General features: G+C 38.5%; 1 protein-coding gene across 15 annotated transcripts in view; it reads left to right on the top strand.

Moving 5' to 3' along the window:
* Positions 1–22,396, top strand: part of LOC110831748 (CUGBP Elav-like family member 1) — a 1,322,428-nt gene that overhangs the window by 237,309 nt on the left and 1,062,723 nt on the right. For 14 of the 15 annotated variants that reach the window (XM_087351842.1, XM_087351829.1, XM_087351830.1 and 11 more), the window contains exon 4: positions 8,946–9,040. The exons of the other annotated variant lie outside the window; for it this stretch is intronic. The gene's annotated coding sequence lies outside the window, so the exon portion shown is untranslated. The remainder of the gene's footprint in view (positions 1–8,945; positions 9,041–22,396) is intronic. 15 annotated transcript variants of the gene reach the window in all.

Genomic DNA, 22,396 nt, shown 5'->3' with positions numbered 1-22,396 from the left:
GTGCAGTCAGTAGTGACAAATTGGCGAGCACGGAAACTTGTTAAGTGGGAACAACACTAGAGCACATGTAATGCCTCTTGACAAGTGTAACGGTTGTTAAGACCTTTCTCTAGAACGCAGTTAGCAACATGGCGGCCGTGCTACAATATTCATTTAGCTTTCAGATTGACAGGAGTGGTTGGAATTGAGAGTGTGTGGAGATACATTATATTCGTCAACATTTCTGCAGCTGTTAAAAGTGTTGAGAATGCGTCCGACAAGTTTAACGGCTATAGAGTCCTTATTTATTTTCTAAGTTTCTTCGTCGTTCGGTTTCTTCTTTTTGTTCCTTAGTGATTTCAGATCTTCTTAATCCTTTAATCACTCAAATTTACCAGCATCACACCCCCTCCGTTTCTTCATACTTGTGACTGCGGGAATTATTTCGACTCCGACTTCAGGATCCCGAATTCTTCAGTAGTTAGTCCTAAAGGACCTCCCTAACTAGCAACTTCAGCAGCGTTATTGCCCCTTTAGGCCGGTATTAAAATCTCCTCTACCTCGTGACTTACCTCTGAAGGCTGCAGAAGCCAAAGTTTCGGGGAAACTCTTTGAGATTTACAGCAACTTCGTCCGTCTCTCGCAAACCGCACTGATTCCAGATCTGTGTCCCTACCTGCCTGTGGCACGGGTGTGTTCGTCGGGAATTATGCAAGTATCTGTCTTCTCTTTGCGAGATACATCTGTGATAGTGCTGTTCGTCAAATCTTTAATTGCTGCATCGTTATTATCAATGCTGCCTAAATAACTAATTTATTGAATTTATTAAAAGAGCTTTGAAAATACGGTGATCTGCTCGCCTTCGTCTAGATAATTTTAGGAGGATAATTTAATCACGAAGTTCGTTTTAGCCTACATACTATAACTATCCTTCCTCACTACTTTTACCTTCTCTGTTCTTGCAGAAAGAGATAGTTATATCCCGAACTAGAGTCAGTGGGGTAAACAAGGATCACCTCAGGGTTGACGTGGTAATTTTTATGTATATCAATAAATACAGGAACAACAAATTTAAGAAACCGAATAATTTTACTTTTTAAATTACAGAAAATCTTATACACTATTTCCCTAACTAGTACAAAAGTTTGGTTTACTGACTGAAAGCCCGCTGTCGACTATGTCCACTCGAGTAATGCCATGTGTTTTGACCTGCATACCAGATTCCTTGCTGGCGAGGGAACCTCCACATATGGCTTGCTAGCGGGGGGGGCCCTTCACCCCTGATCTTCCGGCCAGTTCAAATTTCAAGTCAAACAGTTACAGGGGTTCTGGACTGGTATAATACGTTATCATTGTTCCCACACAGTCAAATTTTGAAGCATTATTAAATAACTACGTCTATTAGCACAGTTACATTGCGACAGAGTTACAGATTTCTGTTTTGTCGCAAGATTGCGTATTCGATTTAATGATTATAAATATGTTAATTTTATTGTTATGATGGGGTGATACTGTGTTTATGTGGACCTGCGGTCGGCAACAGCCCCATTATCCATCCCCCAGATGATACATGAACGAATATGGAGTATCGCTAAAATGATGATGACAGGGGAATAGCAAATGACTCGGAGAAAAAGCCTATCCCATTGCCAGTTTGTCCACCGCAAATCCCAGATGGACTGACCAGGCGCGAATCCGGCAAATAACTGCTTGTGATATGGCACGACCCTTTCATATAACTATTCGCGTGTGCAGTTCATTTTCTGGCTCGGAGCCTATGTGAAACGTGTGAAATCTGTTTGCAAGAACCGAGTTCCTATATAAGACTTCCCAAAAATTGGTTTGCCAAGTTCTCGAATTAACTCTTGGAACATATAACACGAAACACGCCTATCAGGAAAGCAACTGCCACTTATTTCCGATGTGTATTAGAGAAATTTTCAGATCTTTGCAAGAAGTTAGGAAATAAAGTAACTGATTACATAACTCCACTGAAGAAAGCACTTCACGAGTAGCCGATAATCGCCGTCTGTTGACTCAGATTTTTCATTACATTGCCGTTCCATCTGAGCGTGCTGAATCAAGTCTATATTCTCAAAATGTTTCTACAAAACCCATTTTAATATTATCCTCCCGTCTACGCCTCGATATCTCGAGTGCTTTCTCCCTTAAGAAATTCCAATTAAGATTGTATAGACATTTATATTCGCTTCAGTGCGTACTTCATGCTTAGCTAATCTCAACAGATTTTATATTCATTTTTATGCATCCTGTTATGATTGTTAGCAAGTTAAACAGAAGATGGGAATCTGTCTTATATCTTTAGTGTAAGACGGCGTCTACCATCTGCGTTTTCGTTCTGTTTAATTTCATTGCTCAACAATATTCGGTGAAGAGAACAGATAATCAGAATCTTCATACGCAGTTTTATTTGGTCTTCTGATTTCTATAACTTAGGTCAAACCGTTCTTCTGAGCACAGTTTTCTCAAGCAGAAATCAATGTTCCTCCCTCATTGCGATAGAGAATACGAATACATTTTCAGTAATGCTTCAGAGTAACGCTTTAAACCTCGTCCAGATGCCAGGCGTCGGTCATATTTAAGTGGCATTGGATAAATGCTTCATAACCTTAAGCAGATTGAAGATTCAAGTCCGGAAGCTTCATCTCGAATTAAACCATCAATTATTCAAAAACAGGGTTACGAGGTAAGCGTAGAAGTTTTATGGCAATAAATTTTACTGAAAGTACCGTGGATATGTTTAAAACTTCTTTTCTTTTTACCATTCGCCCCAAAATTTTCAGGAGGACTACTATATATCATCTTCTTTTATACTTTTATAGTCCTATATGAAAATTTACCATCGCCATAACATTTTAACGTATGCATCTCTCAAATTTCAAAAACTTACCCGTCACTGTAAATTTAAACGCAACCCTCATAATAAAAAGAAAGAATAACAAAAATGCAAGAGATAAAACTTTGCTAAAGGATGCATTAAAGAAACATCTCTTTCCTCTCCGTCACTCATTTCAGTTACTTGATTTTTACATCAAGAACACGAGTACATTTTATACATTAATTTTGATGTTATTGTTTTTCAAGGCATTTAAAACCAGTGTACGCGTAAATTCCACGCGCATACCCTAGTGTTAATAAATATAGGCCTAATTGTTTATGTTTCCAGCTGGTCGGGGCATGTATCACTTATCTCAGAAATAAGAAGTGCGTGTATAATTTTAGTTCGAGGAGCAGAGGACCTTAGCGTAGATATGAGAATAATATTAAAACCGATCTGAAATTAACAGAGTTTGAGGTTATCAGCTGAATTTTCCTGTCCCTACACAGGGTCAGACTGCCAGCTCTTGTAGATACGATAATGGCCTTTGGGTTCTGTAAAAAACTTCGAATTACTTAAATAGCTGACTAAATTTAGGCCTTATAATATAGACTATGTCAGTTAAAGTTAAGTTTATCCTAGGTTACTTTTGCGTGTTATTTTCACTGTCGAGTGTGTTTCCACCCTCCCCACTCAACATCAACAGTTAGTGTGCGCAATAGTTCCGCATTAGTGGTGTAGCGTGACCTGTTCAAAAGTGTTAGCCAAGTCCCGAGACTCGGATCGTAAAATTTCGACAGTCGCTCACTTCATCTTCCATGACACGCGGCACACGCATGTAACAAAGGTCACGCAATTAAAATGGCGAGAAATCGTTTTTCAAAGTGTTAGCCGGGCTGACACGTGGACGCTTCACTATTTCCTCTTGTGGCTGGCAACTCTGGAGTGAGTGAAAAGATTCTTATTAATGTTGGAATTCATGCAATTTGCTTCCCTTTCAAAAGCTCACATTCTGAGCGAAAAATAAGTACTAATACCTTATAATTGCTTTCTATTGTACTCTTTCTACTTCGAAAAGTAGACAGCTCTGCCTGCTCCAACTGGAGGAAACTCTCGCCCTTCTATTTTTCTTCCAGTCGTTTTTACAATAATAACAGCTTATACTTTGATTGTCTGTCCTTTGTGTGCAATAATGATGTAATTGCTTACAGACCAAATTTGCTACTGTACATCATATCCTCTTTAAAATTTCTTACTTTCATTGCTAATTTTATTCTATCCTTTCTAATTTATTTATTTTATTTTATTTCCTTTCTTGCTTCGTTCTTATTTTTCAGTCGTCAGTTCCCATTCGTATGCATTTTTGTATATATTTTATTTGTCTGTCTGTCTCCTGCCTTTGACCTTCCTTTATTTGTTTCTGTCTTCATTTACTTTTCATTCATTTTTAATTTCTGTTTCTTTTCGTCTTTCGTCTTCCTTCGTTTCGTGTTCACCGACTTCCTTTCGCTCCTGTGGCCTCTTTTATCTGCATCCCCCATGATCGCTTTTCCCTCTCGTGTTGGATCCCTGTCTCGCTGTCTGAGGACTTCTCTTCACTTTCAAGGAGTTCATCCTTCCAGGCGACAAGAGCAACGGAATGAACTAAGCTTTGTAGCAAGTGAAGCAGCAACACACTCCTGTCTAATCCATGCTCTTATTTCACTTCACTTAAATTTTTACAAGCGCCCAACCGTCGTCGACTGCGTCATGTGCCTAGAAGCGTCAGTTTGAATGGTCGCCGTGTCTTATTCCGCGCACGGCAGCCCTCATATTTGTGCACCAAGCCAACAGTTATTACCTGTTTTGGTACGTCTTCCATGGGGTGGTACCTCATTTAAAATACAGAGTGCTGTGCAGTTCTAGGGAAATTTCTCTCCAGGATGTAATAACGCCACGAAATCCATTTAATGGATTAAACAATAAAATGAAAATTATTCACATACTTCTCATCCCTGTCATGGGAGACTTCGTATATTTACGTATAAGCTAGTTTTTGTTAAATTACTAATTAGCCCAAAGGTTGAACGCTGTTAATACTGAAGCCTGCTAATGGACTGATCTTCAGGCAGCTCCACCCATTTCCATGTTAATTAGTTAATGTTATTGGTGAAATGTGGAAACTGGATGAAGCTCCTGATTCTGCGATGGTCTCCATATATTTTTAATTTATCCTTTTTAAACTACCCCCATGAAGCATATTCCTTCATAGAAGCTAATATACGCCCAGCTATTCAAATTTCTTACCTCTCATGGAACCCGATAATGATTCATTTCAGTATGTTTTTCACACGAGCTCTTCTCTGGATCAACTGATTCAGTTACTTTTTTTATTTATTATTAACTGCAAATGGGTTTTTACCCGGTGACAGTGGTACTACAATATAACACAACAAAACAATGAGACAGAACAAAACAATAAGACACAAAAACAGAAGACACAACAAAACAAAACACAACAAAACAATAAGACACAACACAACAATAAGACACAACAAAACAATAAGACACAACAAAACTATGAGACACAACAAAACTATAAGACACAACAAAACAATAAGACATAACAAAACAATAAGACACAACAGAACTATGAGACACAACAAAACTATGAGACACAACAAAACAATAAGACATAACAAAACAATAAGACACAACAAAACTATGAGACACAACAAAACTATGAGACACAACAAAACAATAAGACACAACAGAACTATGAGACACAACAAAACTATGAGACACAACAAAACAATAAGACATAACAAAACAATAAGACACAACAAAACAATAAGACACAACAAAACTATGAGACACAACAAAACAATAAGACACAACAAAACAATAAGACACAACAGAACTATGAGACACAAGAAAACAATAAGACACAACAAAACAATAAGACACAACAAAACAATAAGACACAACAAAACTATGAGACACAACAAAACAATAAGACACAACAAAACAATAAGACACAACAAAACTATGAGACACAACCGAACTATGAGACACAACAGAACTATGAGACACAACAAAACAATAAGACATAACAAAACAATAAGACACAACAAAACAATAAGACACAACAAAACTATGAGACACAACAAAACAATAAGACACAACAAAACAATAAGACACAACAAAACTATGAGACACAACAGAACTATGAGACACAACAGAACTATGAGACACAACAAAACAATAAGACATAACAAAACAATAAGACACAACAAAACAATAAGACACAACAAAACTATGAGACACAACAAAACAATAAGACACAACAAAACAATAAGACACAACAAAACTATGAGACACAACAGAACTATGAGACACAACAAAACAATAAGACACAATAAAACTATGAGACACAACAAAACAATAAGACATAACAAAACAACACACCACACTCAAAATAAAACAACTCATAAGATTACTTTCTGTTTCTAAGGCGGGAGGAGGTTCAGACGTTTCGAAGGGAAGTCAGTCAACCAGTCGAGCGAATTGATCTGGGAACAGTCAGGCGGTTTTTGGACCCATCTTGAACGCTGTTACTCATATCCGTCTTCTTCTTTGCTAAGGAGTGTTTAATCTCATTTTCCGTAAATCTATTTAGCCGAACTCCAATTAGCAAAGTCCTTGAGAAGCTGATAGTAAGTATCCAACGTAAGGGAAGTAATTCTACGTCTTTTATGGGAAGGTAGGGATCATTACCGTGTTTACAAGAGGGCCAAACGAATCCTATTTACATCCTCTTACCCTGTTTTCCTAACATCCATTTTATTATCATCATCTTATCTATGCCTAATGAGCCGGGATAGCTCAGTCAGTATAGTAACTAGCTTCGGGCTGGACGACCGGGGTTCGATCCCCGACGGGGGCAGACGATTTTTCCTCTAGCCTCTGTATCCAGACCGGCTCTGGGGCACACCCAGCCTCCTCTGCAATTGGTACCGGGGTCCTTCCCGGGGATAAAGCCGGCCGGGGTGTGATGCTGACCACTCACCCCCATCTATTGCCGAGGTCAAGGAAGAGAGGAGCTATACCTCCGCTCCCCCCAAGCGCCTACATGGCGTATAGTGGGACAAACTTTACTTTTTATCTATGCCTAAGTAGTTCTTTGTCACAATGCAGGATTATTAGATCTCTTTTAATGATTGATTTAAAGGAAAAATTTCGGATGAGCGAGAAGTCTTAGGACAACTAATTAACCTGAGTATTAGTTTGTGGGAAAGGACGTTTAATGAAAACGAATAATTCTGTTAAACTGCCCGCTAACCAACAGGGCTGAAGGCAAAAGACGCGACACTTGTACGTCGAGTGTAAATCTGTGGTTGCTCTCTTCCTGAGAAGGATTTTGGCGAATGAGAGGGACAATGTACGGTATAAGGAGAAGAAGATCCCGGTACAGAGCAGTCTGAGGCAATTACTTGAGATGTAAGCAGACAGAATGGAAAAGCGAATAAGATGTAGAAAGAAGCTGGTAGGAAACAAAGCAAACCGTGAGAAAAACGGAAATATACTCCAAAAAGTAGCGTCTTTTCATCTAAAGTTCCCTCCCCCCTTTCTCAAAGCTTACTTTCTCTGCTTTCAAACCTCTTTCTGTACTGTCGTATTGCTGTGAAAATCCAATTAACCTCGACCCCAAAAAGCTGCAAAGTCTATTTTGCTCTCTACCTTCCTCCTATACTCCAGAGTGTTTCTTATTCTGCCTAATCCTTTCCTACTTAAGATACTTTTTCTTTGTTTAAAGTCATGAAAGCAGTGCTGCCAGTCGATTACGTTTTCATTAAATTAAGGGGTTTAAGGATGCAAAGGAGTTGATAAAACAGATAGCTGTTTTGCCACTTGTTTTAAAACTTGGCAGAGTTTCCGTAACTATTAAGAAAGTTTGGTTTGACGTCAGTACGAAATTAATATCTGTCCTACCTTGTTCTTCTAGAAAACAGTACTGTCATTGCAATTTAGACCTAAAAGGGGAGAACGAACAGCGATACGGAAAGAAACTGACATGTTGAGAATTTTGATAAATTTTATTATACTATTCATCAGATACTGTTAACGGTGTTATAATCAAATGTGATAATAAGAGCTTGGAGCGTGGAGAAAAGTACCAAAAAATTGAATGCGTACAGAATTGTAGTCGGAAATGTGAAAAGTGTGAACCGCTTGAGAGACTTAAGCTCATACACCGGAATAATTTTGAAGTCGATGTTGAAGGAATAGGTTGTCATTGGATTGAACTGTCTGAAGATAAAGTGTGGTGGTGAGCTAGTTACGGGCCTACGGTTTTTATAGTGGGTGGAAAATGTCTTGACCAGCTGAATAACTATTAACCACAAGAAGGACTTCGGCTACATGATGTTTCTTGTCACAGACATGATTGCTTAAAACTGAGAATCTGGATCTAAAGAGATAAAATAACGTGAAATGAACTTAATAGCATTGTCTTTGTCAGAGTATAAAGTATATTGCCCGCAGGAGAGTAAATAAACATTTTATTGAGACCAAAACAATCGACCTGTCTCCTTGACTGATAGATGATGATAATGATTTTTATCGTTTTTACGTGGAGTTTGGTTTCTGTAACACTTTAGCATTTTTAATAAACTTAAAAATTCAGTTTTCATTTAATTTACCTGTTCATCAAAAACGCTGTGTTCATCACATGACTAAATTTAAGTCTATCAGAAATAACTACGTCTAACTGCCTAATATCCATGTCAGAATTTATTTATTTCTTTCATGAATAGAAAGTCCGAAGTTTATAAAGTTTATGCACTCTCAAATTAGTTAAAACGAATAACTAAAGGAACACAGCACAACATTAATGCATAAAAGCAAAAGAAGTTTGAGGTACATATCGGAATAGGTGTGAAAATTTCAATGACGTAACATAAATCTGAATTGTGGTATTCTGGCTTGTGATGTCCCGTAATCTTGTAGGTGTTTAACAGTGTTTCGGCGGAACATAACGCCTCTATCTTCACGGCACACCCCGGTAGACCACAGTCCGCTTATTCATCGCCGTGAACATTTAAAATCTAATATAGAATGTAACAATGAACCTATTCTCATGTTTCAGTTTCGCGTTTGTTGACTGGTGTTCTGTAACGAACTACACGTGGTGATACAATTCCATATTTCGGATAATTTTGACACCTAACCCATCATAGAAAGGTAAGAAAGACATTCTACTTAAAATTTGTAATCTGTGTGGGAACATCATTTTGGTTGCTGTCTTATCTCGTCATTTCTTCAACCTCTTCGTTATAAAACAAGGAAACACAGGCATCTGTTGCCGTGTCCTGTTTGTGGACGAGCTATTAGCTTTTAAACCAATTTTTTGGATTTTCGCGAGACTTCGTAGGAACACCAAGTCTCAATAGACCGCCCTACTTTCGTAATTCTTAAATTCCTATTATCATTAATATAATATTGTGACCGTGCTGACTCGCGAAGAGGGAGCAATAAGCCAGCGTCCTCATATTCTGAGCCATGATATATCTTAGAAGAATATACCAACTTTTGTAAATGTAATTTTTGTTGAATGGAAGAAGGAATGATTTTTATATTGCATGTACGATGTGATTGAACTGACCGTATTATCCATTTACGCTGATCAAAACGCAATATTATTGCCGTGAATCACGATTTACTGACTCATATTTTATGTTCTGTCGGCGGGGAAATAAATTATTGTCTTTTGGAATGTGGCGCCTTGTGGCTTTGCGTAAGTTTGCGGATGTTTCGAAGGTGTTTTCTGTCGCCATCATCACGTCGCCGTAATTATTGAGGCAGTATATACCTCTTGAATGTCGGTAAACTTCTGACAGAGTGCATAGACTCGTACATTATTTCCTTGTTTCGTCTTTCTGATGTACGAAACTATCAAGTTAGTTTCAGCGAACAAGCAGGGACAGGAGAACACCACTGCAGTGAGATGACGCTAGGAATAGGCCAAAATCAGCATACAAAATGAGATGCAAAGGTTTTCGGGTTCGATCCAGACTGTTAACAGAAAAAAAAAATGCATGTCAGTACAATGGCAGCCATTCGGATAAAATAGATAACTTGAACATTAAAAAGTCGAGAATAATTTTAGTGTAGTGAATGAAGCTAATGAACCTAACGGCATATGAAATGTAGGGAGGTCATCAAACACTCGTACCGCTAGGAACAGAATTTTGAAATACGAAAGTTTTTAAACGATGACAACTGCTAATGGAATGGAATTTGTAGAAAATGCCGTATTTTAAGGAAAGCTGTGTTTGAAGAGTCGTTATACAATCAGGGACACGTACAGGTAATAACACTCCTGTGAAAATAAAGTGAATAATACAAAAATTAAATAATGTATTGTCTGAACGTCTAGGGTTCGATGTGCTGCAGGGTTAGACGTACCACGTCCATATATGTTTGAAATTTAATTCTTTATTATTAGTGTGCTGTATCAACAGCCTGAAGATCAATTACAGATACAGCACATATGACGAAAAATTCTGTTCTTAATACTAGACGCATCCACTGTTTATGGAAATGGCGAAGAGGTTGTTTAGGGATGTTGATTTAGAAACTAATGTACAGAAGACTGTTTATTTAAATAAACAAACAGTTCTGGTCTTAGACAGGATAGGCGAAGGAAGAAGTCTATTAAAAATCTTACTAGAAGAAGAGATGGGATGGTGGGACACATTCTGAGGCACCCAAGATTGGTTATCAAATCTAAAAGTTCTTGACGATGGTGATAAGTCATTTGAATAAAAATTTTCTTGGATATTATCCATCGTCTAGTAAATAAAATATAAAACGACGTTTTGGAGATGGGGCTCTATTTCCGTCTTCAGGTTCCTACTCAGTTGAGCCCACTAGATAGAGCTAATCCCCATATCCGAAACGTCGTTTTACGTTTTATATTTTATTTACTAGACGATGAATAATATCCAAGAAAATTTTTATTCAAATGACCTAGGATTGGTTAATTTGGTAATGGAAGGAACAGTTGAAGGGAAGAATTGTAGGGGGAAACAAAGATTTGAATATGTGACGTAGATTTTTGAGGATGTGGGCTACAAAAAATATGTGGAAATGATGAGATTGGCGTAAGATAGGCGAAAATAGAGGACCGCATCAAAGAAGTCGGAAGACTGATGACAAAGAAACATAAGGAGCAAAACTTGTACTTCTTCTCCAGCAGGAACCAAAAATACAACGTAGTAGAACCAATTCTAAAATTCAGAGAGCAATACTTACGAATGATTTAAATAAATAAGTAAATAAGAACACTTTTCTTATTTTTGTTTTGTTTTAATACACACCTCAGGCATTTTAAATACTTTACATAACGAATGGCCCTATATAACTGAAACCACGAATAAATATTACATCATGACGACGTCTTACGCTGTAGCCTTCTATTTCTGTGCTAATCCCACAGAAACAAAACACAGTTAAGTCAGACAGAGACTTGAATAGATGATCTAACTCTCACCTTCCAAAACAACGAAGACATACAGTGTTACATACCGTACAGGAGCTAAAAGGGAGAAGCTGCACCAGAACATACCTATATATTCAGTGATAAAGTTCACACAGACCGTGAGATACGGAGGTAAACACCTCTGCAAGACAGATGTCATTTCAAAGAGAAACAAGAGCTTGTCACTAGGATATGAGGCTGCAACGAAGGACCAAGTCTGAAACTTGCAAGATGGTCGAAAACATGCATGGAAGGAGTTGAACAGTGTGTGAAATTCACGTGGGAATAACAGCAGCATGCAAGAACAACGGCCCCGGGGCTATGAGAATGCAGCGTCTGTACGTCTGCCTTCCCTAAGATATTCTGTGTCTGGGAATTGGTGATACTGCGACTCATTCCTTAAGAGAATGGAAGGGGAGGACTTCACATAGATGAAAACTCTCTGCAACCCCTAAAGGTCCTGTAACTGAGGGGTTTATGGGTTAGCTGACACTTACATGCTACAAAGAAGGTGACGTCACGGTTCTCTTCAAGCTGATGAGAACCATCTTGAGCCTGGTTAGATGGAGGGACAGTACGATGTCAGAACACGCAAAATCACATTTATTTCGAGATGAAAGAAAAGTTGCCGCTGGTACCAAATTATCACGCATTAAAACCTAAGGGGAATGGAGATTTAGCTTCATTCATACTAATTCTGGGCGTTATATTAGGTAAATAGTCAGCTGTACCTCTGCATTGTAATTTTGTTACGTTCCTTACATACGCGTAAGTTAGTAGCGAAAGTGATTCATAGTTAACTTGTTTATAGGCTTTCAGAGCACTCCACACTGAAATTCATAGTTTTCGCGATGAAGTTAAGTGTTTATTAACAAAGAACGTATAATGCTGCTTTTGTAAAGCGTGTAAGTGGACAAGTGTTTAAAATCACTATTTCGCTATAAATTACAGCGTTGTACCAACAAAAACAAAATCTTCTCGTTACGGTAGTTAGGAAATTCTGGAAATTTATACAAAACATTTAGAGTTGGACTGAAATTGTTTTCATGCTATAACATTGTAATATATAGAATGAGCACAAAGAAGTTACACTTTTATAATGATAGAGATAATAAATTTGGTGTATTTAGAACTTTAAAGCCACACAAGTCGACATAAATTCTCTCAGAGTTTTGTTTCAAATGTCCGGGGCATTGCTGTTGTTGCGCGCCTCTGCTAGATGCCGCCAGTTTTGAAAATGGCTACCCGAAAACAGATGAGTTGGTGTGTTCTGCTGTTATCGAATAGAGTCAGTAACAGCTGAGCTGTGGAGTGGACATATCGCGCACAATTTCAGGTGTAACCACCATTTACTCCGTAATCTTTCCCAGAGTTGAGACAGCGAATCACAAATGCCTTAGCTTTCACCATTCTGCACAAAATTTGGAACCAGTTGGATTATCGTCTCGTCATATGGCGTGTGACTCGTCGAGCACATACCGACTCTCTGTGAGGTGTGTACAAAACTTTGAGAGTATTTCTATCGACTTGTGTGCGTGTAAAATTCTAAGAAAACCGCATTTGTTTTCAGTATCTTTTTTAAAGCGTAAAGATATTTTGTTTATAATCTTGAACTGTCATAGTTGCCAAGGTTACACATTGTAATTGCTCGATTATAATACATTTTAGTCGTCTAGACTCTATATCATGGTTTTATACTTTATGTTTAGAGTGTAGTGAACTCGGTTCTTTGGTACGTCTGTCTACACAAGTTACATAATCTGTGACGATTATGAACTTTGGTTTATTACAGCAAATGTGGCTAAGATAATATTGTGATTTTATACTTTAAAACAAAACGTATCTAAATCGTACTGGTAAATAAAAGTTTGGTTATACGTTTCTTTTTACAACCGAATGAACTCCATAAATACATTCTGTGAACAACATGCAGTGTGTTGTTTCCATATTTTATACAGCCTTTTTGTTAACATTTTTTTAAGGTTATGTTTCGTCGATTAAATCTTTCGCCCTTAATTCAAAACGAAGATATGACGTACTGAAACAAAGTAAGAAACGAACAGATGAAGAACATATTGAAGGAAGACATATAAGGAGAAGAAGAAGGTAGTGTTGGGAGAAGAAAATTAAAAGTAAATAATAGAAACCGAGAAGAGAGATGGAGAATTGCTTTGATACCTTTAGGATACGATGAATTTAAACGGTCCGTTAAGTCGCTAACCTACAGGTAACCTATGCCGGTCATCATCACCGTAACCCTCATCTTTACTATCATAAGAAAGTGGAAACTCCGCCTCTGTGGCAGATGGAGGTCAAAGATTGTGGCTGGACCAAACCACAACAACAAGAATACTTTGGGTGCTCAGTTCCAGCTGTGGCTACTCCTGTTTTAGTCCATCCCGATTTACACAGTACTAGCTTTCCTAAAAACGCACAATGAAATATAAACGCGAGTATCGTGGTAATTTTATCGATAAAGACAATGTTCGAAATACAGGATATGTGCCTGACCGAATATTATTGGTTGTAACAGTGGTGATTTTTATCTCATTATTATTAAAAGAGGATAAGAGATAAAATTACGACAGAAATTATTCCCCGGGTATTTCAACGGGCCTTTTCCTTTAGCAAAAAGATACAGAAAATCAATTGACTATAAGAAACCTAAATTCAATTCAATTATTTTTATTAGATTGCTGCATCAACAGCCAGACAGCCAATTACAATTACAGCACAACAAAACGAAGTATATACAATAATCATATAATAATAATAAAATTCCTAGGAAACAGACAGATTAACAATTAAAACAAAGCAAAAATAACATGATTATTTATTATTATTATTTAGTGTTCTGTCTGACGACAGGTCCATATGAATAGGATCCTTTCATCCTTTTCTCTTCTCGGACTGGGACCTGTTCATATACGTTCTTGGCAGATGATCCAGAAGTGGTTTGCCATTGCCTTCTTCTGTGTGTGAGTGGAGTAACTGTTGGGATGACACGGAGAAACCGGGGAAGCCCCCGGAGGAAAACTCCGTGTTGCCTAGACCACGGCCTTGCCCAACACAAGTTATAAATTCTGGCACCGCCGGGAATCGAACCCGAGACCCCAGGATTGTGTTTGTGTCTGTCCCCAATCGTTTCCACGCCTCTTTTATTAGGATTTTTAAATGTAATATATAATTTGTGTAATTAAAACGCGAAAAATATCGTTTAACTTCGAGAGACAAGAGTGTTCATTTCACTCTCCCTTAGAGTCCCAATAAATGCAGATCAAAACGAGCATTATTTCTGAAAGTTATATCTCGCGCTCACGTTGTAAATTATTAATTGATGATAAACATATGCAAATTGTCTTTTGAAGTCATAAAATATTAACTATTTCTTCAACACTGTCCAAGTACGAGATCTGTATCTCACAGATGTTTTTAGGTACTAACATGATCTCCGACTTATACAATTCATAAAATTTCCGAAGGATTTTCCTTCTGGGTCTGTTTAACTGGCGCATATACGACGTTTTACACTGTATTGTAATTTGTATCCATACGCTTACATTTTCTAGAATTTCTGCCCTACTAATGTAATTACATCAATGAATTCAAAAGTAGTTTATATCAATTGTTCTACAAATTTGCAACACCCAAATACGGGTTACAGATTCGAGTTCCATTCGGCTCAGTGATGTTAGCGTTGTCGTATGATATGTTTCTCTAGTACATGTAAAGGCTTTGCGAGGCAGCGTAACTAATTACCTAAATAATTCACTGTTTCTCAATTAATTGTGTATTGAAACAGGCTAAACGTCCTTGCCATGTTGTATTAATTACTTACCACCCGAAACGAACCACAAGCTCCAGGGTTCAACGATGCTTTTCTGTTCTTGACTCGCGCTTCCCGAGAAAGATCTCGTATTTCGCGATACAGCCCTCCCTAGTTCATTGTTTTGCCTTCAATTGTTAGTGCTGCCACACTCGTGCTGTGGAGAGATAAGGGAGTTAAAAGATGTCACCTTTCTTTTATTCCTCTCCCTTCTTTTGTTGCTTCAAGAAATGTTAGTAAAGACTGCTCGTCCTTTTGTCTGTCTTGTAAAGTTTACATCTGCCCTCCTTGTCTGCATGGATTCTTGTGATTTATTCTTTCCTATCTATTCTTCTTTCGCAGACTGTCACTTCAGAAATTCTCATTCCATCTCATAAAAGCAATGACGACTGCGTTTACCACGAACGGATGCCAAAATGTTCCAACAGATTTTTATTAAAATCAGAAGGGGGTAGAGACGTCCTTCAACCCAGCCTTTTTTTTTTTTTTTCATTTCTCTGCAATCAAAATGCTACGCATTGTCTACCTAGATTAATAGTGATTCTTATGTCTTTATATTGAAACGTATTCTTTTCCAGAACAGATATATGAGGAATTTTATATAAGTCTACTCTTCTAAACATATTATTAATAACTTTGAGTTACACAGGTCTACATAAATATCACCATGACACTGCCGTAAGTATAACTTTTATAAGTTCTGTATCGACGTAATTTTAACTGAGGAGATTATATAACGTCGAATGAGTTTGAAAGTTGTGAATTAATGTGAAAGGGGACAGTCGCGGCCTATTTTAAGGTAATATTCTTAATTATCTTGAGCAGTAAGATTTGAAGAATTAATATTACAAATGGGTCAAATTAAAAATGCACTAAAAATCTGTAGACATGAAACCACTCGAAGGATCTAGACCAGTGGTATTCAACCCGTTTTGTTCGCGTACCCCCAGATATAATTTCTCTTCAACTTTGTACCCTCAAAGATGTTGGTGTATAATTCAAGTCGTACATAGTATATATTCCACATGTAAAATAAATTAAATTAATTACATTACTGATTAATCATAAAATAATATACAAATTTTAAATTTCACGTACCCCCTAAGATGTCTTCGCGTACCCCCGGGGGTACGCGTACCCCAGGTTGAATACCACTGGTCTAGAGGATCAGCGGAGGAGAATTGAAAATGATGATGTATGCAGATTCGAACGGAATTAAGCTTGTCAGAAAAAGTTGTCAGCTTCTGTAGACAGTGATGGACCATTGGCTTCCATCAAAACAGGAGATTTTCTTACCCCTTGTTCTTTGGAGTTTGTGAAACGCAAAGGGGAAATATGCGATGCCAGTGTAATCCTGTAGCTTGTGATACTGGGTATTACGCCTGGTGATTTAATTGCAGCCGGGAAACAACTAAGACATATCTTTTGTAATGAAAGGACATAGAGCGACGTCACAAAATCATTACCCTTCCCCTATTTGAAAAGTTTTGACAATCAACCGTACTCTGCAGGTTCTTTCTTATCCACTTAACGCTTCCAACCCCCTTCAAGTTAGTAACGGATTTTCTTACTAAGAACATAGGACCAAGCTTCATCCATATACAATGCGAATAAAGTTATGGTAGGGCGTCCTCTCCCCTGCTGGAGTCGCAACAATATCGCTAAGATGTTGCGTTCGCCTTGTATCACAGGAAAGCACGTGGTTCGTATGGCCCTGTGACCACCCTGAAACAAGGACCTAAGTCTCGGCGTTTCTTCAAGAGACGGTAATTTTGTAATATCATTCATTTAGTGGCGAAAATGTGATTTATCACCTTTGCTGCCAGGGGAATCTCCAACCAGGTGTATTTGTTGTTTAGTTGATTTAAAAACGCTGTACAACTACATTCTATAATGTTCTTGGAGAAACAGAGAAACGACGAAGATTGCTATGGGTTAAGATAGCCAGCCTTAGATCCGAGACTCGATACCGGGAAATCCGAAATATAATCACTAGACCGCGACGTTCAGCAGATCCAAAATAACAGGGTACCAGGTTCAGAACTTATTAGAACCCGTTATTGGAACAAGTATTATTATTCAATCTATTTACCACTTTATAGGGTATTTACTTCTATGTACCCGAGAAAAACCTTGCCCCTGAGGTACACAGTGCAGCAGCTATTTCCGAAATAGATTTTATTTTTAATATGTTTTTATTATTATTAACTGATAACCAATATATATCTACAAAAAGAACAAAATTAATCTTGAAACGCTTATATTTATTGTTAGTCAGCAGCTCAAAAATTGTCATCCCATAATCATTTCCGAAGTAAATTAGTAGGTAATAACTGTCTACTAAACACAGCAGAGTTATTTAAAAGCTAATAATTATTAGCTTTTAAATATTTTGACTGATTAATTACAATTAATCAGTCAAAATATTCTCAGTCTTGTATGGAACGTGAAGTTCATGAAATCACGCCAATGAGTCCAGTCCCACGCTGACGTATTTCTTTGTAAGATGCGTCGACTCCATTAAAGTACGATGCCCTCTGTAATGCTTCATAACGTAGGAAAATATTCTACGATTAGGAGTGAATAAATACAATAAAATATGTTTTATTGCTGCTGATTTTAAAGGCGAGGAATTCTGCGTAGTTGTTTTCAGACATGTTATAAATAGTGAATTCTTAACTTTAGTCCACTTAACGGTTGAAAACAAAAATCAGTGGACTTTGGTACGCGCTATTTCAATTTGATGTATATGAAGCAGACTGAATTTTTTTAAGTTTTTTACAATTTGTTATAGAATTATCTGTGACATTTGGCCATGGACTTATACAATTATATATTTGTTTCGTGTTTTACTATTATTCTGAGAAAAACAGTAATTTAATGTTAATTATTAATTGGATAATATAAGAGAAAAATACTTCTGTTATTGCATTGGTAGCGGAAATTCGGGGTAATTCTGTGCTCGTGAGGAGAGGTACTTCTACGTATGTGATGAGAGAGGGAAAGGTACATAAGCGTATGGTACTCCATGTGGGCAAGCACGGAGTGCAGTGGTTTGAATTATCTAACGCCTGTAAGAGAATAGATACATCTCAGTAAGCTTTAATATTCAGTAACATTATCCAGTGCAAAATCTGCTTAGTCCAGCATTTTCCTTTTAAGTAAACTGCCTAGTTAAGATTTTTTGCATTTTTCTGATATATGAATACAACCGATCTAATGTTTGCCCAGTGTGCTACCAGTTTTATGTTACTGTTTCTGAAACAAAAATCCCTTCACTCCGAGAATAGCCCCGAACTTAGGACCGAAGTTTACTGTAAAGTGGTGCTTCGTCAGGGCAATCACACCACCATGGAGTTGTGATAAATGAGTGTGGAGCAATGGTAGAATAATGATTAGCAGGGACTCGGATAAAACCTGTGTTTGACCTCCACTTCTTCCAACACGAATCTCAATGGTCACTCGGTGCTGAATCCGGGTATCCGCGTCTAGCCGTCTGAGCTATAACACTTTTAATGTTCCTGTTACGTTGTTGTTATTATTATTGTTTATAGTTTATTTAACAACCCTTTTAGTAGCTCAGACCATATAGCGTCGACCTATCATGTAATTTGAATTTAATAAAAGATCGTCTATGATACAGTGGAATATGTACTTTACTTAAGTGCGCAGAATGGCTTTTCAGCGTGCTTATAATTTCCCAAGACAGCTTGATAATTCTACGCGTATGCTGTGTTCTTATAAATTTTCTGTTGTCGCATACATTTCCATTACGTGGCATAATCAGGCTTTAATTAAGCCACGGGATAAATGGAGGGTGATCACTAAATTTTACGTCATTACAAATTGCACTAGAATATCAATTCTTCCTTATTACACTGAATTCCTCCAATTTTCCGTTCTTGGCAGTTTTCCTCACGAGCAGTAACACTGAACTGTCTCAATTATAACCTTACTTCTCGTTCTTCTTTAATCAGCGTATTACCTTCTTTTCTGGTGTAGAACAAGACAAGTCGTTTCACATAGACCACTTTTCATTTCACCATCCGAATCAAAAATAGCCCAGGATGGTGCAGTTATTTATACTGCAGCAGCAGAGGGTGTTGTGTGAGTTGAGGTAGGGTGGAAGTGTCGCAGATGTTTCTGAAAGCTACTATGGTGTCTTGCCAGCTAGCTGTACCTGAAGACATAGGCGATCACGTCTGAGATTACGTACTGGAGGGAGACTTAGCAACATGAGGTTGGTAGCATTTACAGTGACATGCAGAGAATCTTGCAAGCCACTGTGAGCATGCCGTATCGGATCGAATAGGACTACCGAATAACAACATCGAGGTTACAGCTGTTAAAATTGTCATTTCTTCAGTGTTTTCTAAAGTCCACGTAGGGTTTTTGGGGTGGGAGCAGTTGAAACTGTAGAAGAATTTCCTCTTCGTACCTTAAATGTTCACCGCCCTGATGATGGAGGCAGTATGACCTCTGAAACGTTGGTTAACATCGACCAGACTACACAGCGCAACAACCCAGAAGACAGAAATCTTCATACTCATCGCCCTGATGACGGAGGCAGTATGACCTCTGAAACGTTGGTTAACATCGACCAGACTACACAGCGCAACAACCCAGAAGACAGAAACCTTCATACTCATCGCCCTGATGGTGGAGGCAGTATGACCTCTGAAACGTTGGTTAACATCGACCAGACTACACAGCGCAACAACCCAGAAGACAGAAATCTTCATACTCATCGCCCTGATGACGGAGGCAGTATGACCTCTGAAACGTTGGTTAACATCGACCAGACTACACAGCGCAACAACCCAGAAGACAGAAATCTTCATACTCATCGCCCTGATGATGGAGGCAGTATGACCTCTGAAACGTTGGTAAACATCGACCAGACTACACAGCGCAACAACCCAGAAGACAGAAATCTTCATACTCATCGCCCTGATGACGGAGGCAGTATGACCTCTGAAACGTTGGTTAACATCGACCAGACTACACAGCGCAACAACCCAGAAGACAGAAATCTTCATACTCATCGCCCTGATGACGGAGGCAGTATGACCTCTGAAACGTTGGTTAACATCGACCAGACTACACAGCGCAACAACCCAGAAGACAGAAATCTTCATACTCATCGCCCTGATGATGGAGGCAGTATGACCTCTGAAACGTTGGTTAACATCGACCAGACTACACAGCGCAACAACCCAGAAGACAGAAATCTTCATACTCATCGCCCTGATGATGGAGGCAGTATGACCTCTGAAACGTTGGTAAACATCGACCAGACTACACAGCGCAACAACCCAGAAGACAGAAATCTTCATACTCATCGCCCTGATGACGGAGGCAGTATGACCTCTGAAACGTTGGTTAACATCGACCAGACTACACAGCGCAACAACCCAGAAGACATAAATCTTCATACTCATCGCCCTGATGATGGAGGCAATATGACCTCTGAAACGTTGGTTAACATCGACCAGTCTACACAGCGCAACAACCCAGAAGACAGAAATCTTCATACTCATCGCCCTGATGATGGAGGCAGTATGACCTCTGAAACGTTGGTAAACATCGACCAGACTACACAGCGCAACAACCCAGAAGACAGAAATCTTCATACTCATCGCCCTGATGATGGAGGCAGTATGACCTCTGAAACGTTGGTTAACATCGACCAGTCTACACAGCGCAACAACCCAGAAGACAGAAATCTTCATACTCATCGCCCTGATGATGGAGGCAGTATGACCTCTGAAACGTTGGTAAACATCGACCAGACTACACAGCGCAACAACCCAGAAGACAGAAATCTTCATACTCATCGCCCTGATGATGGAGGCAGTATGACCTCTGAAACGTTGGTTAACATCGACCAGTCTACACAGCGCAACAACCCAGAAGACAGAAATCTTCATACTCATCGCCCTGATGATGGAGGCAGTATGACCTCTGAAACGTTGGTAAACATCGACCAGACTACACAGCGCAACAACCCAGAAGACAGAAATCTTCATACTCATCGCCCTGATGATGGAGGCAGTATGACCTCTGAAACGTTGGTTAACATCGACCAGTCTACACAGCGCAACAACCCAGAAGACAGAAATCTTCATACTCATCGCCCTGATGATGGAGGCAGTATGACCTCTGAAACGTTGGTTAACATCGACCAGACTACACAGCGCAACAACCCAGAAGACAGAAATCCTCATACTCACCGCTGTGAGAACCTCAAGTCTTACTTAAATGTTCAGTTCGTGAGGTGTTCGATAGGTCGGAATAGCCAGAACGTTATCAAAGTTTCGGTTTCTGTTAGGTTTTCAGATCAGACCGAGCACTTCTCCGGTCTCAGAGGTAAGTTTGACAGTCCATCTTCTCAATAATTTTTATTATAGTTTTAGTGTTAATTAAAAATACACCACACCTTTCCAGCTTAATTGGCCATCTTCAGGTGGTTCTCTGCAAGTCTTCGAAACTGATAGATTGACTCATGGAGAATCATCTGATGATGATCGATTAAAGTCGAAACATGCAGTGGATTCTTAATAAACATTGAAACTAAATTAAAATTATTGTGTCGACGGACTGTAAACCTAACGTTCGACACACAATGAAATTATGGGAAGAACGTTTGAATCTTAGCGGAAAAGAAAGGTGTTCCGTTGTAGACCGGATTCAACGACTGAGGATAGAGTCCATTGACAGGATTTTGTGAACATGGTAATGAACCTTCGCATTCCATAAAGAGTGGCAAATTTCTTGACCAAATGACGTAACATATCAAAAAATCCTCCGACCACGCCCCTCAAAAAGAAAACTTTAAAGTCAAGAATAAATATGATTCAACCAACCTTAGAATTCGTTATCTGAGTATGTTATAAAGAGTTCAATTCACCCAATGGACAAATCACATGTTAGTGTTTAAATGAACACGTCAAATACACTAATCGTTGTGTGTTCTGAACGGTTTAGCACCTGTTACGGCAAATATCCATGAAGAATTTTATCTGCTTGTTACATATCAGTACTTGAAGTGCAGAGTAGGAGTTATCGGTCCATAATTACTGTATTGGAAGATGGCCATTGACGTTCCTCGTGACAACAGGTCTAGAAGGACGGAGCTGAAAGCTCGCCTAGTTAAGCAGATGCTATAATATTATGCGGAAAAAGAAGTAGTATTTTTCTTTTCCTCGTCATGTGATTTTACTTGTTTATA

The sequence above is a fragment of the Zootermopsis nevadensis genome, unplaced genomic scaffold, assembly GCF_977971745.1.
Source record: "Zootermopsis nevadensis isolate Lab colony 2312 unplaced genomic scaffold, Znev_1.0 Znev_ptg000020l, whole genome shotgun sequence".
In the NCBI taxonomy this organism is placed as follows: Eukaryota; Metazoa; Arthropoda; class Insecta; order Blattodea; family Termopsidae; genus Zootermopsis; species Zootermopsis nevadensis.
The sequence above is the reverse complement of the archived record's forward strand: the minus strand, read 5'-3'. Positions and strand labels throughout refer to the sequence as shown.